We start from the raw sequence: 12500 nt of genomic DNA on the forward strand, positions 1-12500 counted from the left end.
TTCAGCGAAGATATAAGGTTAAGCGAAGTTATCCACAACTTCGCCTACCTTCTCAAGTTCGCTTATCTCAAGCGAAGTTACCCATAACTTCGCCTACCTCTCAAGTTCGCTTACCTTAAGCGAAGTTATACATAATTTCGCCGAATCAGGCGAATTTAAAAAGGAAGCGAAGTTCAGAATCAGCGAAGTTCAGACTTAAGCGAAGTTATCCACAACTTCGCCTACAGTACTGTTTAAAGTAAAATTTTTATTTTTCGAGTTTCTTTGGGTTTTGTGAAAGATGTCTTCAATAAACATTACGGAACTGGTGAATATGGAAGTGGAAGCAGGTTCGGCTACAAAGGCACCAAAGATGCTTAAGAAAACCGATTATGTAGCGTGGAAAGATCGTTTTGAACAATATGTTAAGTACCAAGATGCTAAAATGTGGGTATGCATACAAGATGGTTACATTCCACATACTGCTGAGTATGAGGGTCGTGATCAGATAAAGAAATACAAAGAGATGGAAGAAGAAGAGAAGAAAATGTATGAGGCTGAAAGCAAAGCTCATGCAGCAATAACAATGGCTCTTCCACAAGAGATTCTACACACCTTCAGAAAGTATAAGACTGCTAGAGAGCTTTGGGAAGCTCTTGAAAACCGTTTTGAGGGTAATGTGGGAATTCGTGCTTCAAAGATTAAACTACTTAAAACCCAATTCTCGGTCTTCAAGTACTTGAAGAATGAATCACTGGATGATATCATCACTAGATATTATCATCTGATGACCGAACTCAACAATTATTCAATTGCTTACAAAGAAGATGAAATTGTTGAAAAGCTTCTTGATACTCTCCCACCGAAGTGGGAGATGTACACTGTGTTGATGAGAGAAGACAAAGACTTTGCTGACTATGACCTGGAAACAGCAGTTAACAAGCTACGAACTTTTGAACTAAACATGGTTCGAAAAGAGACACCTACTGATCAGGTTCAAGATCCAGGAATGTATGGTGCAAAGGTTAATACAAGTTCAAGTTCGAAGTCTGATTCGTCTGCTTACTACTCAAAGGGAGAGTCGGGCGCTAACTCAACACATGAAGGTCATGTATCTCTCAACATGAATGGTGATGTATGCTTTGTAGCTGGAGGATCAAATGCTTCTAACCCTCAAGCAACCAAGAGTAGTTTTACCCCAAGTGTTTCGAACAACAACTACTCAAGGATGCCCATGAGTGTTAAATCTGCTGAACAGCAGTTTGCTCTCTATGCATCCTTTATTGCTTCGTATAAAAATTACATTCAGGGTAAGATTGTTGATCCAGCAATATTGGAGGAAGACTATGATCAGATCGATGCTGATGATCTGGAAGAGATGGATCTGCAGTGGCAGATGGCGATGATTGTGAGAAGGGTTAAGAGGTTTATGAAGAAGACAGGAAGGAAGTTTGTTGGTGAGAGACCGGGTTTTGACAAGTCAAAGGTGCGCTGTTACAACTGTCAACAGAATGGCCACTTTGCGAAGGAGTGCAAGAATGAGAGAATTGAACGTAGTCAGAACAGGTCGACACACCAGAATGGGGGTGGTAATGATAATAGAGCCATGATTTCCAGACAGAATGGGGAATATAACTGGAATCTGCATGTTGAAGAAGTGTTCGAACAGGCCAATATGGCGAACATCGAAACTGCAGATACTGAGGAAGTGACTGGCGAAAGTGAAGCTTACATGGCAGAGGCTCAAATGAAGCTTGTATGGCAGATGTGAAAGATCAGCTTACCGAGGTAAGTACTAAACTCCCTTGCACTAAGTGTGAAAATCTGTCTGAACAATTGACAACTATAACTGATCAGTATGTTAGTTTGGATGCTCAATTTAAAACCTTAAAAGAAGAACATCATTTCACTAAAGCTAGAGAAAATAGTTATAAAGTAAAAATAAAAGCTAGTGAAAAAGATATTAGAAGTCTTAAAGCAAATCTAGCTGAAAAAATTAAAGTAATTGATCTGAGCTATGAAGTGTTAGAAGAAAAAAACCAAACTAATAGCTGAAAGGGATAAACAGATAGCTGATCACCAGGTGAAAGTGGTGGAACTAAACAGGAAACTTGAGAAATTCAGAAATTCCACCGCTATACTTGATCACCTCGTTAGTGATCAAGGTTCCCCAGTGAAAAGGGGAGGAATTGGTTATCATGAAGTTCCACCACCTTACAATCATAATTACACTTATGATCCTAGTAATCAGAAATCTGTTGATGTTGATTATAGTCAGACAGTTCCGGTTAAGGTAACTAGTAAAGAACCAGAAGTTAGTAAAGGCGAAACAAGTAAGCCTGTTTCGAGTGTTAAAATTTCTGCTCCTAGTCCTGTCTCATCAAACTCGGACAAGTCATCATAGTCGAGTGAGACAAAAGAAAAGGCAGTGTTACCAAAAAGTGGAGAGAAAAATAAAACAACTGGAAAGAAATCTCCACTAAACCCGTATGTCCCACCATATGTGAGACAAACGGGCAGTAATGCAGCCTCATCATCTAAAACAACTGTTGAAAAGAAAGTTGAACACAGGAGTTGTTTCAGATGTAATCAATTAGGACACCTAATTGCTGATTGCCCTCTGAAGCGGAGATTCAGAGGTGTGAGGCCTTCAAAAACTGAAAACAGAACTAACAGTAACTACAATAGTGGTAAAACTAAATCAGATTTTCAAAGAAAAAGATCTCAGTTTTTCACTGCTAACAACCAAACCATAAGTAATAATTCATTTAATCCTTGAAGGTTTGGATGGCCTCATAATCAAACTCCAAGAAGGTATCCTTTGAGGACTTACAGGTATTATTCTGAAACTAACTTTGGACAGCCAAGGTACGGGATGTATCGACCCAAGACCAATAGGTCTTGGGTCCCCAGATTTTAATCATCTGCTTTAATCGTGCAGGAACAGTTGAACAGGGCTGCAAACAGTCAATGGGTTGTGGATAGCGGCTGTTCCCGGCACATGACGGGTAACAAGAATTTGTTACACGATTGGAAACCTGTTCAGGGAGGAAGAGTGAGTTTCGCTGGAGAGAGCGGTGGAAGGATTACAAGAATTGGGACGGTGACTAACGGAAAGATGACGTTAGAGAAAGTAAATTTTGTTGAAGAACTGAAGCACAATCTGCTGAGTGTTTTGCATATTTGTGACAAAAACTACACCGTGCATTTCACCAAGAATGAAGCGATCGTGCTATATCCTGGTTTCAAGATACCAGAGGATTGGATTGTTATGAAGGCTCCAAGAGAAAAGAATACGTATATAATGGACATGAGGTCGACTGAGATGACCACAGAATAATCGTGTCTTCTGTCGAAAGCAACTGAATCGGAGTCCGAATTATGGCATAGGAGAATGGGGCATATTCAAATTCGGAAAATGAACTACCTTGTCAAGAATGGGCTTGTGCTGGGTGTTCCCTTGAAGAATTTCAACTTTGAAGATCAATGCTTATCATGCAAAAAGGGAAAGCAACACAAGAAATCCCATCGCACCAAGAAGGTTAACTCAATTGTCAGTACCCTAGACTTACTTCACATGGATCTCTTTGGTCCCGTGAATGCAAAAAGTCTAGGGGGAACATCGTACTGCTTGGTGATCACTGATGATTTATCTCGATACTCTTGGGTATATTTCCTGAAGTCAAAGGATGAAACGGTTCAGATGGTGATAAATTTGATTACCAAAGTTGAGAACATTATGGGAAAAAGAGTTAAATACATCAGGAGTGACAATGGGACTGAGTTCAAGAACTATCAGATAGAGCTCTTCTGCTTACAGAAAGGGATCGAACACCAGTACAGCGCTCCGTATACTCCACAACAAAATGGAGTGGCTGAGAGGAAGAACAGAACGTTAATTGAAGGAGCCAGAACCATGCTGGCTGATTCGAAACTTTCTGTGGTGTTCTGGGCTGAAGCTGTTGCAACAGCCTGTTATATCCTTAATCGAGTGTTAACCGTTAAAAGATTAAATAAAACATGTTATGAACTTTTGCATGGGAGAAAGCCCAACTTGAGTGGTCTTGAACCATTCGGGTCCCCGTGTTCGATATTAAAGACAAATTCTAAATTTGGTGAAGTAGCCGACGAAGGAATTTTAGTCGGATATGTTGTTGGGACTCCCAACAAACGTGTCTTTAATACATCGACCAGCAAGGTTGAGGTGGTGTGTAACACTGATATCACAAGTTACAAATCACCAAAACCAAGCACGGGACCCGCTGGGGTTTTCTACTATGATAGACTTTTCAAATCTTTTAACATACCTTACTTGGATTGTGCAGAAGTAGATGAAAGAATTTCTTCGAAGATGATTTTTGATGAGGAAGACAATTATGTGCAACGACCGAAGTATGATGAATGTCAGCCTTCCTCGTCAAATGCTGTCAATACCCCAGCTGCCTCTACTGAAGAAGAATTTTTCAATCCGTTTCACTCTCAACAACAATCACCCACTGATGAGCTACCTTCGAACCTGGAAGACAATCTAGATGTCAGTGCGGTTCCGACTACGAGAGTTCACAAAAATCACCCATTGGAGAATGTGATAGGTGATCTGTCCGACGGTGTACAAACAAGACAAAGCTTGAATGAGCACACATGTGTTTATACAAGCATTAAAGATTCAGGCATAATCAATGAGTGCTTGTACACCTGCTTCATCAGCCATATTGAACCAAAGAACTATCAAATGGCTCTCAAGGACAACTCGTGGGTCGAAGCCATGCAAGAAGAATTAGCCCAGTTTAAGAAGATGGAGGTATGGAACTTGGTTGCAAAACCAAAGAATGTGCATGCGATTGGCACAAAATGGGTCTTCAAATGCAAGAGAGATGAAAAAGGGATTATTATCAGGAACAAGGCGAGGCTGGTTGTAAAAGGTTTTAATCAACAAGAGGGGATTGATTACAATGAGATGTTTGCTCCTGTGGCAAGATTGGAAGCCATTCGATTGTTTTTGGCATTTGCTGCACATAAGGAGATGAAGGTTTTTCAGTTGGATGTGAAGAGTGCTTTTCTTAACGGTAAAGTCGATGAGGTTGTGTACGTTGAGCAACCTCCGGGTTTTCCTGACCCAGACTTTCCTGATCACGTATACAAGCTAAGTAAAGCACTGAATGGGCTACATCAGGCCCCTCGTGCCTGGTATTCTACACTATCCGACTACTTGCTTGAAAATGGTTTTGAACGGGGAAAGATTGATAGCACTTTGTTCTTCAAAAGAAAAGGGAGCGACTTTCTACTGGTGCAAGTCTACGTGGACGACATCATCTTTGCTGCATCAAAAGTCGCCATGTGTCAGGAGTTTGAGGCCGTCATGAAGAAGAGATTTGAAATGAGTGCTATGGGTGAACTAACATTCTTTTTAGGACTGCAGGTTGATCAGAAGAAAGATGGGATGTTCATTCATCAGACTAAGTATGTCCATGATGTTCTCAAACGCTTCAAGATGGAGGACAGCACTCCATACGATACTCCAGTCTGCGTCAACCACAAATTGGGTGCTGATTCAGACAACGATGCAGACGTGGACCCAACTCAATATCGGGCAATAATAGGTTCTTTAATGTACTTAACTGCTTCTAGGCCTGATATAATGTTTGCTGTTTGTCTTTGTGCTCGCTTTCAGGCAAACCCAAAGGAATCTCACTTGAAGGGTGCGAAGAGGATTCTACGGTATCTCAAAGGCAAGCCTAAGCTGGGGTTGTGGTACACGAGAGGAGGAGACTTGGAGTTGGTCGCCTACACAGATTCTGATTATGGAGGGTACAATCAGAGTCGGAAGTCAACTACAGGTGGATGTCAGTTTCTTGGTGGCAGATTAGTGTCATGGCAATGCAAGAAGCAGACCTCAGTCGCGATTTCAACCTGTGAAGCAGAATACATGGCAGCATCTAACTGCTGCTTCCAGGTTCTTTGGATTCAACAACAGTTGCGCGATTACGGTCTGAATTTCACTCATACTCCTATTTGCATTGATAATACTGCTGCTATCTCAGTAACTAACAATCCCGTAAAACACAGTAAAACTAAACATATTGACATCCGTCATCATTTTATACGGGATTGTGCTGAGAAGAAACTGATTGTGCTCGAAAAGGTTGATACGCTAGATAATTTCGCTGACATGTTTACGAAAGCGTTTGACAAAACTAGATTTCAAAACCTTGTTGAGCTGAATGGGATGATCAATCCCGAGTAACCGTGTTTTTATCTTTATTAAAAAAAAAAAAAAAAAAAACGTCACTATCGCTTAGAAATATGTCGGTTGCCTCAGTTTGAAGGACATATCTTCGGATATGTTTGGTCCTCATTTCTACTTGTTGAATATAAGGATAGCCATTGACCAGATGACTGAAATTGACCGGGGCGGTTTATGATGTGTTTTTATTCTTTCGCTGAAAATTAGTCGATCATACTTAGTTAGAAGGACACATACTTGTATGTGGTCGGTCCAGCTGATCCATTGGATCTTCGGGATAGCCGTTTACTTGAAAACTTCAATTTGATCGGGGCGATTGAAGTTAAAAATTTTTCCGGGAGATGAAATTATTTTTCGAGTCTACTACTTCGTAAGAAGTTCCTTTACTATGTTTAACAGAAAATTGATCCAACCTTGGAAAGTGATAGATATACTGATTTTGTGTGCTTAACTAGTGAAGTTATTAGACCTAAAACACTTTAGAATAGTCATTGTATGTCATGGTAGCTTTTTATGGTGCGTAAAAGTAGAAGTGATACTAACTAAATCTACTCGATTTTACGTGGAAACTTCTTAACAGTTGTGCATGTCTCCATATATATCTTTCCGAATGATAGGCAGAAAAGCGATTACCCAGTCATACACGAGCCCGTGAGTGTTCTGATTCCCGTGAAGATAGCGTGTCAAGATACTGCAGTGATCCAGATTCGGGACTTGCAGTAGTTTACTACTCTGAAGTCTGTGTAAATACTTAAAAAAAAAAAAAATTTTGAGTTATTGAGACATTATAGAGTTCATAATGATAAGACTTCTCAATCAAGATGCAAGATAGAGAACGGGAAGCAGAGTCCAAAGATCGAAGAGTTCCTACTATTTAATCAGACACTACGGGTCGAGGTCAACTCGGGGTGACCTGGGGAAAGCCAAATACGCTTTGAGAATAGATAGGAGGCATCATAATCTCTGAGTTGTTGCCCACTTAAGTTTTGAGCTTAATTAAACCGAACCCGTATCACAGAAACGATGAAAACCATTTTAAGTTAATTAGCTGCTTACAACATGTTTCTTTATGTCATAATACAGCTGAACATGGATCTGTGTGACAGTCACGTAGTTAGTATGATTCCTGTTCGGATCTTTTCTAAAACATGGTAGTCCCTATCGAGACTGAAATTTGATCCCGTGTACTTTATTTTTAACTTTTTTCTGCTTATGTAGTTGTATGCTTTTATACCTGGTTACTTGGTCTTGATCGTATCATTTAACACTTTAAAGGTTGTTTTTAAAACTTAATTGCAAATTGTTCAAATTATAGGGGTTTGTTTTGAAAATTTTAATATCGGCGAAGTTGTCCATAACTTCGCCTACAATAGGCGAAGTTATCCACAACTTCGCCTGTATAATTTTGACCCTATATAAAGGAAATTAAAGGTCAAACTGGTTCATTATTTTCAAAACCCAGCGAACTTATCAGCGAACTTAACCTCTAAACCCACAGCGAACTTATCGATCTTCATCTGTGTTCTTATTCCAGATTCTAATCCGTGCTTAAAGGTGTGTAGGGTAATCGAATCGATTAATCATGTTTATTAACGTTTATCATCGGTCGATTCGACCCGTTTCACGTCCTCGTTTTTCGAACCCTTAACAACCGATTTTCAAACGTATCTTTACGTGTTCATAATCAATCTAATCGTCCAAATCGTCATTAAATCAAGTTTTACGAGATCCGCAAGCTCAAAATTGACCAAATCACGTCGTTCGATAAACCTAACTGATGCCGTTTCATATTCGGCGAAGTTACAGTTCAGGCGAAGTTGTCCGTAACTTCGCCTGAGGTTTAACTTCGCCTGATAATTATTTTTGAAACAGTTTATGAGGCGATGTTGTGGTTAGGCGAAGTTACCATTAACTTCGCCTGGACCTTTTTACTTAACAGTTAACAGACGAAGTTAAAGTTGAAGCGAAGTTGTTTCCCAACTTCGCCCCACCTTTAACTTCGCCTATACAGAAAAGATCACAACTTCGCTCATGGTAACAGGCGAACTTGTGATTTGCTTTGTCGCTTATCTAACTTAGTCTGTTTGGTGCAGATATGGCTGCTATAGGTGGTGCAGGCGGTGATGACGGTAGTGATAACCAAAGACAGTTCTTCCCGGGTCACAACATGTATATAACATTAGACCCGGAGGCGAGCGGAGTTGATGATTTCCACGAAATCATCACATTCCTACTACGCTCGCGTATATTCCACGCGATTACGACAACACTGCCAATATCCTTGCCAAACATTGAGGATTTTTGGCAGACCGTGGAATATGATTGTAGGGTCGAGCCCCCGGTGATGCGAGCAACAGTCAACAATCACATTGTTCAGTTCTCATCTGAACAAATCCGGGCGGCTTTACGTTTTGGAGATGAGACAAGAGATGACCCGACAGATTTTGTAGCTCCTTTCCGTGATGGAGCGTTTTTGAGGATGGGATACTCAGGTCCCTTGGGAGATACGCAGAGAAGAAAGGGGTTTCTGCTTGACCAGTGGCGTTTTCTCATGCATGTCATGATTGTTTGCATGTCAGGGAGAAAGGCGGGCACTGATGGCATGGGCGCGACCATGCAGTCGGCTATGACTACTCTGACTTATAACAAGCGTTACAGCTTTAGTCAGATGGTCTTCTACGAGATCGATCGACAACGAAGAGCGGTGGCGCGTGAGAGATTTATCATGTATCCAAGATTTCTCCAAATGATCTTGAATCATGTTGCTCCAACGCTACCTCAGCGCCGCCCAATCCGATACGTAGAAAGTGTGAGCAAAAGGATCTTTACCCAATGCAGATCCTCCAGTGTGAGGAGCAAACCTGAGCTCCGTCCTCGACATACTCCACTATTCGGGTACTTAATCAACCCGGGGTATGTGCCTGCTCGTGGGGACGAGTTTCGGGACCCAGCACCACAACAGGCAGGAGCACCTCAAGCTATACCTGCTGCTCCTGTTGTGTCACCGGAGGAGAACATAGATCTTGACGCAGAGTTTGGCGGTCAGGGATTTTTTGACATGGAGAGGGTTGATCCAGAGGAGAATGTACAGGTCTCGGTTGAACGAGCTTCGGGTGTGAATGTTACTAGGGCAGCTACAACGGTGGCTGACTCAGATTCTGATGATGAATTGGCCGAAGCGAGACGGATTTTGGTAACACATGAACGGACTCATGGGAAAAGAAAGAGAGCTGATGATAATAGCGAGTCAGATTACGAGGAAGAGGTACAACAGTTGATTCGGAGATCAAGAAGGGAACGGATAGGTGCAGGATCGGGAGCCGGTGAGAGCTCGAGGGTGGTACGTTTCACCCCACCCGCACTGTCCGGTATGACAATGGTTCCCTCATCATTACAGGTTACAAGGCCAAGCGCCACAGACATTCCCGTGGTGGCTACCTCATTCTCATTTGGCCTCCCACACACTTCATTTCAACTATCGGCTCCGGAGATTGTCTCGTTGCCACCTCCAACTCTTACTCCAACGGAGGTCGTGGCACATTTTATTGAGTCGACGGTTGTGGCCACTGCAGGCTTATCGGTGACGATACCACCTGCGGTTACGTCTACTTTTGAGGTTCCGGTTACATCGGCAATCCCTCCTTAATACACTCACGATATATCTCATATGAGGTTTGATTTTGATGCAACCCTATCAGACTCTGAACGAATAGCAGCACTTGAACGGTTCGTGGCAGAGCAGTCAAGGATTAATCTTATCCAGCGCCAGGCTATTCAACGCCTAGTTGCAGAGAATCAGATGCAGTCGTTCCTGCTGGTAGAACATGGAAAAATCATAGATGCTCTGAAGGAGTTCTTGGCATCTCAGGGGGAGACGAGCTGTAAAGGCGATGAGTTGAGGACCAAGAGGAGAAATGATAGAGACGATGATCCCAATGCATCGAAAGGTGCAGGTGGTGAGTTGCCAAGAACTGTACAAGCTCTTGGGACTTCCACAACTCAAGGGGAGTCGACAACTGCAGCTGGTGGTGATGATGTGGTGGTAGTGGAGGTTGAGGAGATGGATGATGACTTTATGTGTGATGATGATGTATTACCGAGTGATGAGATAGAGAAGATTGGTGAACAGATTGTGATTGATGATGAGATAGAAGAGGGAGAGATAGTAGAAGAGAATGTAGAGCATGAGATTCCAGAAGTCGATAACGCAGATATGAGTAAAGAGATAGGAAATGATGAGACTGAATGGGAAGAGCAGCCTAGATGGAAAGAAGGCTATGCTCAGTGGTTCGTCAAAACGAAGAAACCAGCGGTCCCTACTATGTTTAAGAAGACTTACAACATTAGAGGCTATGCTGAAGCGAGAAAAGGGATTATTTGCTGGATATACGATGAGCAGTTGAGGCTCTTCGTGATTAAAAGATATGATGGTATTCAGTACTTCAAAAGAATGTTGAGATCGTTGAACACACTGCCAGAATGTGAAGTGAAAGACTTAGCCAGATTGTGATTGATAAATCGAAGTGATGATAATATGGCTAGAGTCATCAGGAAGATAGTATGGAAGGAGAGTATAAAGGAAAAGAAGTTCGAGCTGCTGAAACCACAGAAGGGAAAACTTATCGAAGACAAAGATAGAGGGTTGAGAGCAGATGGCAAGCCTTGGATGATTATGAAGTATAAACCGATCCGGTGCTTGAAAGAAGTGCCGATGAAACAAATGCCCAAGGATGTGCTCAAAGAGTTGAAGTGGTGGTATGTAGATTGTGAGACAGCTGAAGCAGTGATGGAAGACGAAGATGAACAAGAGCTGCTGAGAGTCTATGATCCGATGCATCTAGTGAACCTGTCTCGAGCTGATTTGCAGGTGCTGAATGAGAAGAAAATCTTTTATATTCCTGCTTGGAAAGACGAACCGAGGAAATATCAAAGAGTTGTTTCGGTATGTGTACGAGAAGGAGTGAATGCTTAAAGATGAAGATTCAAGATTGTTGAAGATTACAAGACACGTGCTTGAAGATAAAGATTTGAAGCTACTGCCAAGGGGGAGTCTGTTGGTACATGATGTCAGTAGTTCAGTGTCTAGTGTCTGTAATCGAGTCGTTTGGATTTGTGTTTGTATGTAAGCGAAGTTAGCTCACAAGTTCGCTGATACAGGCGAACTTGTGAACTAAGCGAAGTTAGTGACAACTTCGCCTGAACATGCCAGGCGAAGTTGTCGTGTTATATATTGATTAGGTTACGGCTTAATCAACAACATTAGAGAAGAATTCAATCAGTGTATTCAGTTTACGTGTAACGAGTCCAGTATTAGTGATTGATATCACGTGTTTAAGGTTGCAATATAACGAGTATTTGTTTATTGTAACGTGTGTTTAATCGTATCGTCTTCTACGCTCGTAACGTCTTACGTAGGGATTCCGCACCTACGTAGAACGAGATATCTCGTGTAGATCCGGCTGGGAACCTACACAAGTCTTGGATTTTAGAATTGAGAGAGATCAAGAATTCTCACTATTTCTTAAATTCCTGGACCCAATTCAATTCAGTGGGATCTTTCATTCACATTTTTTTCAACCAATAACGTTTTATAAAACTTTTTGACTCCCGGAGTATCCTACTTTCACACAATTCACAGGGTTCAACAAGCAATCGATATTTCACGATCAAGGGTGTAATACTCTTTGGAGTAGCGGTCCTTATATATCGTATTAACAATCGAAATATGGGCGAAAGAAAAAATCTCTATTTGATAGTGCTTCTTCCTATACCTATGAATTCCATTGGACCCAGAAATGATACACTGGAAGAATCCGTTGGGTCTTTCAATATCAATAGGTTGATTGTTTCGCTCCTGTATCTTCCAAAAGGAAAAAACATCTATGAGAGTTCTTTCCTGAATCCGATAGAGAGTACTTGGGTTCTCCCAATAACTAAAAAGTGTAGCATGCCTGAATCTAACTGGGGTTCGCGGTGGTGGAGGGACTGGATCGGAAAAAAGAGCGATTCTAGTTGTAAGATATCTAATGAAACCGTCGCTTGTCGGAAATAGAATTGTAATTACACTTCATTTGATAACCTTATTGGGCAATGAAATGTAGTGGTTGTTCTTGTTTGGCCGTGCCTAATAATATTTTAAATCTCGACGAAAAAAATGTCAATAACTAAGCTTTTTCTATTTCTTTGTTAGAAAAGAGATAGTTTCCAATTTTTTACTTCACTTCAATACTCAATACAATAACAATAATAGTAGACTGGAAACGAGAGTATTTATCCC

The sequence above is a fragment of the Bidens hawaiensis genome, unplaced genomic scaffold (genome assembly GCF_021521415.1).
Source record: "Bidens hawaiensis isolate Kalapana, Puna unplaced genomic scaffold, B.hawaiensis_p1.1 tig00033878_1, whole genome shotgun sequence".
Lineage (NCBI taxonomy): Eukaryota > Viridiplantae > Streptophyta > Magnoliopsida > Asterales > Asteraceae > Bidens > Bidens hawaiensis.